Source organism: Rhinopithecus bieti, unplaced genomic scaffold (genome assembly GCF_001698545.2).
Source record: "Rhinopithecus bieti isolate Rb0 unplaced genomic scaffold, ASM169854v2 scaffold_10685, whole genome shotgun sequence".
Classification (NCBI taxonomy): Eukaryota; Metazoa; Chordata; class Mammalia; order Primates; family Cercopithecidae; genus Rhinopithecus; species Rhinopithecus bieti.
Window position 1 is genome coordinate 829,372 of NW_016806950.1, and position 5,477 is coordinate 834,848.

The window sequence follows — 5,477 nt, forward strand, 5'->3', positions numbered from 1 at the left end:
CCCGTCTGAAAAAAAAAAAAAAAAAAAAATGAATAGAAGAAAACTCCTATTTTACAGATGAGGAAAACAGAGGTTCTGCCTCGTTCAGTCACTCGCCCCAGAAAGCAGCAAGAGATGGTTAAGACCTAAAGGAAGGCAGTGGCCACAGGAACAGACAAGTTTTCGAAGAAGAATCAGCAGCATCTGCAAACAACTGGCTGTGTGTGGGAGGGAACCAGAAGCCCTGGCAGAAGCAGAGACCTCCCTCACATCTCGGCTGGGACACAGGGAGACAGAGCAACTTGGGGGGAAGGTAATGAGCTCGGGCTCCAGGCTTCCCAGATGTCTCCAAACCGCTCTCTAGGGAAATGGTGTTTATAACATGACAATGTCTATAATTTGGCTTCCGGCATGACTCGATAATTAGCTTAACTTATCCCTCATTGGCATTTTATTCAAAGCAAGGACACTCTTCCATTCATTCTGATGAGGCCTTCCTTCTGTGAGTGTTCCAGGGTAAGTGTGAACTGAGAGCTGTTCCTCTGTCTCTTTTGACTGAAGTGGGCTGGAGACTGAAGTCAGGGGTGGTTGAAGTGTCTGCTCACTGGGTTCAAGTCTGTCTCTGGGGCTTGAGGGTGTGGGCTCCCCCTCAGACACCCCTCGGGTGGGGGTGCTGAGACCTGCACATTCAAGGCCTAGCAGGAGTTTGGCCCAGAGATTGGTTTCCAGGGGGTGCATGGAGGAGGCAGTGACCAGGAAGACGGGGGATTGATAGATCCCTTGGGAGGCAGGGCGGAGGACTGCAACCAAGATGCTTCAGGCTGAACAAGGCTGTGCTCAGGGAGAATGGGAACGCTTTGGCGTTAGGACGCATTGACCAGGTAGATTCTGTGGGACTGAGTGGCTGATTCAGAGAAGGAGTGAAGAAGACAGAGCTGAGAAGGCCCCCATGTCTTTGTCTCCAGAGAAAGTGGAGGCTAGCAGCTGAGGCGGGACCTAGAAGAGGAAGGGCGGGTCTGGGGTGGGGAGATGCGGAGCTTAGTTTTGGACTCAGGGAGTGGCCAGAGGAGACCTGGAAAAGGAGGCCTGGGACTGGAGAGGTGAGGACCAGGTCACAGGCACACAAGTCAAGGTTAAAGCCACAGACATGGATAAACTCTTCCAGGGGAAGCCAAGCGGATCCAGAAGTGGGCCCCCGTGGGAGGGACAGGGCAAAAGGACCCTCGTAAAGGTGGCTGGGAAAGGAAGAGTGAGACTCGAGGGCAAGGGAAAGGGAGTTTTCAGAGTAGGAGGATGGTCATGGGGACCAAATGCCATGCACAGGGTAGGCAGGACAGTGTTTGAGGAGCTACTGACCTTAGTGATTCTGAAGCCTTAGGAGACTCCAGCTTCTCAGCAAAAACAGAGAAACGAGAGGGCTCACTTGGAGTCAGAGCCCTGTGGGCCAAGAAGCAGAAAGTATAATACAATTGTCTCTCAGCCCGGAATAAGCACAGGAAACAGCTCCCACTGGGTGCTACCAGTTAGCCACAGAGAGTGACCCCTGCTAGCCTCTGGCTACTTGCTCCTCAGAACAGATCAGGAGGGCATCAGATTGGCACAGCTTGGGCCATATGTCCACATCTTGGCTGCCCAGGGCCTGAAGATGGAGGCTCAGAATTCCTTCCTTCAGTTCTTTCTGTGAATATTTACTGAGAACCTAGAATGCGCCAGGCACAGTTCTAGGCCCTGGAATACAGCAGCAAAATCCACAAACATCCCTGTCTTCGTGGCACACACCCGAGGGGAAAGAATGGCAACAACCCACAGACACAAATGTAGAAATAATGTAAAAGCTGAAGGACAAAGGGAAAGTATAAGGAAGATGGGGAGTATGGGGGCCGCAGGGGAACAGGGTACAGCTTTTTTGTTTGTTTTTTTCTTTTGAGACAGAGTTTCTCTCTTGTTGCCCAGGCTAGAGTGCAATGGCGTGACCTTGGCTCACTGAAACCTCCATCTCCCGAGTTCAAGAGATTCTCCTGCCCCAGCCTCCCAAGTAGTTGGGATTACAGGTGCCTGCCACCACGCCCAGCTAATTTCTTTGTATTTTTAGTAGAGATGGGGTTTCACCATGTTGGCCAGGCTGGTCTTTTTTTTTTTTTTTTTTTTTGAGATGGAGTCTCGCTCTGTTGCCCAGGCTGGAGTGCCGTGGCCAGATCTCAGCTCACTGCTAGCTCCGCCCCCTGGATTTACGCCATTCTCCTGCCTCAGCCTCCCGAGTAGCCGGGACTACAGGTGCCCGCCACCACGCCCAGCTAGTTTTTTGTATTTTTTTTTTAGTAGAGACGGGGTTTCAGCATGTTAACCAGGATGGTCTCGATCTCCTGACCTCGTGATCCGCCCGTCTCGGCCTCCCAAAGTGCTGGGATTACAGGCTTGAGCCACCGCGCCCAGCCCAGGGTGCAGTTTTAAATCGGGTGGTCCTGTAGGACTTGGTGGCTCGCACCTGTAATCCCAGCACTTTGGGAGGCTAAGGTGGGTGGATCGTTTGAGCCCAGGAGTTCAAGACCAGCTGGGCAATATGGCGAACCCCGTCTCTACAAAAAATGCAAAAATTAGCCTGGCATGGTGGCACATGCCTGTAGTCCCAACTACTCAGGGAGCTGAGCTGGAAGGATCACCTGAGCCCAGGGAGGTCAAGGCTGCAGTGAGCCGAGACTGTGCCACTGCACTCAGGTGTGGGTGAGAGAGTAAGACCTTGTCTCAAAAAAATTAATTCACTAAAAATTAATGAGTAAATAGGATGGTCCAGAAAAGCCTAATCGCGAAGGGAGGAGCATGCCAGGAAGCAGCAAGGAAGCTGGTAATCAGAGGATGGGGGTTGGAGTGGAATGGAGAAGAGGCTGGAGGGATTGGGACAGTAGGTTGCATAGGACCCTGTAGGCCCCTGGAAGGACTTGGGCTTCTCTTTGGTTTTTGGCAGAGTCTCACTCTGTTGCCCAGGTTAGAGGGCAGTGGTGTGATCTTGGGCCATTGCAACCTCCGCCTCTGAGGTTCAAAGGATCCTCCTGCCTCAGCCTCCCGAGTAGCTGGGATTACAGGTGTGTGCTACCACGTCCAGCTAATTTTTTTATCTTTTTAATAGAGACAGGGTTTCATCGTGTTGCCCAGGCTGGTCTCGAACTCCTGACCTCAAGTGATCTGCCTGCCTTGGCCTCCCAAACTGCTGGGGTTACAGGTGTGAGCCACAGTGCCTAGACCTCAGGCTTCCCTTTGAATACCATGAGAACACCTGGGGGACTCTGAGCCCAGAGGTGACCTGATATCTTATAGCTTAATAGGATCACTCTGGCCACTGTGTAGGGAATAAATGGCAGGGCCAAGGATGGAGGCAGGGAGACCAGTTAGGAGGTGACCACAGTAATCCAGGGGAGAAAATGACAGGGGAGATGGTGGCAAGTCATCACATTCTGCACATATTTTGAAGGTAGAGCAGACAGGATTTGCTGACAGAATGGATGTGGGAGAGGAGTCAGGAATGATTCTAAGGTTTTCAGCCTGAACAATAAGAAAGATGGAATTGCCATCAGTTGAGAAGGAAAAGGCTGTGGATGAAGTGGTGGGTGTAGGATGGGAAGGGAAAAGCAAGGGTAGATCCAGGGTTCCAGGACAGATCACCCAATGGGGCACTCCCCTGACCTAGGAAGGGGGACACCGGACAGCCACAACCTCCAGCAAATGCCCAGGACGGGTGGTTCCTGGTGACCTGCGACAGAGCAATTCCAGCAGGGTGAGGAGGAACCAGAGAGCTAAGTGTGCTGCACATGTGGAGGCTGTGCTTGGTCTCCTGACTTATGAAGCAGAGCAGAGGGATCTGGGAGACAGAGAGGGTGGTGGCCTGAGCCCATGTGGAGGCTGCCAGGAAGAGGCAGGAGAGGGAGAGAGTGCAGATGAGGATAAAGAGTCTCCACACGAGGGAGGAGACATGGATCCCAGCCAAGGCTTGGCTGCAAAAGCACAGGGTCAGGCTCAAGGCACTGAGGGCCTGGACCAGTGTCAGGGAACAGGGGAAAGGATCCAGAGACATTTGCACAGCAGAGATGGCCAGGAAGCTGTTGGAGAGTAGGAGGAGTCAGGCGCAACTCCAGGATTTTGAATCCCAACTCCTGCTAGCACCCTGAAGGCCTCTGTCCCCTTCTAAGTCCAGGCTTACCAAGGCCTGCTGCACTCTGGAGTCCTCAGTTCTCTGAGCACAGCCCCATACCTGATTCTAAATCCACACCGCTGCTTTCTCTGCTTTTGTTGCAGGCCACAGTCAGAGGACACTGTTTGCTTGCTGTTCCCAATGCCCTCTGGCCCCTCTATCCTACAGCCGGGTGGTGTGGCTCCTTCTCCTGCCCTCCACCAGAGCCCCCATCTCAGCAATGACTTTGCTTTCTGTCTCAGAGAAAAACACAGTGCTGAGCGGGGGAAGCTGAGCACAAAGGAGTACATATAATACACTCTTAGGAGGTTCTAGAAGCAGTGACACTCACCTACTGTGACCTACAGTGATAGAAATCAGATCAGTGCTGTCTGGGGCCAAAGGACTGATTGCAATGGGATAGGAAGAAACTTTCCAAAGAGATGGAAATATTCTATATCTCTAGGGGGTGGTGGTTGCACAGTTCAACGTCATCACCTGTACATTGAAAATGTGTGCATTTTATTATATGTAAATTATACCATAACAAAGTTTATTTTATTTTATTTTATTTTGAGACAGAATTTCACTCTTGTTACCCAGGCTGGAGTGCAATGGTGTGATCTCGGTTCACTGCAACCTCTGCCTCCCGGGTTCAAATGATTCTCCTGCCTCAGCCTCCCGAGTAGCTGGGATTACAGGTGCACGCCACCATACCCGGCTAATTTTTATATTTTTAGTAGACATGGGGTTTCATCATATTGGTCAGGCTGGTCCCGAACTCCTGACCTCAGGTGATTCACCCACCTTGGCCTCCCAAAGCGCTGGGATTACAGGCGTGAGCCACCGAGTCCAGCCTAATAAAGTTGATTTAAAAAATAGAAAACTAAATTTTTTTTTAAGACAGGGTCTTACCCTGTCACCCAGGCTGTAGTGCAGCAGTAGGATCATGACTCACTGCAGACTTGACCTCCCAGGTTCAAGAGATCCTCCCACCTCAGCCTCCCAAGTAGCTGGGACTACAAGTACCCACCACCATGCCCAGCTAATTTTTAAATTTTTTGTAGAGACAGGGTCTTATTATATTGCCCAGGCTGGTCTCAAACTCCTGGGCTCAAGTGATTCCTCCTGCCTTGGGCTCTCAGAGTACCTACCTAAAAAAAAAGACAGAGTATTGCTCTGTTGCCTAGGCTGGAGTGCAGTGGCACGATCTCAGCTCACTACAACTTCTGCCTCCCAAGTTCAAGCAGTTCTCATGCCTCAGCCTCCCAAGTATCTGGGATTACAGAGGTGCACCACCACACTCAGCTAATTTTTTTTTTTTTTTTTTTTTTTT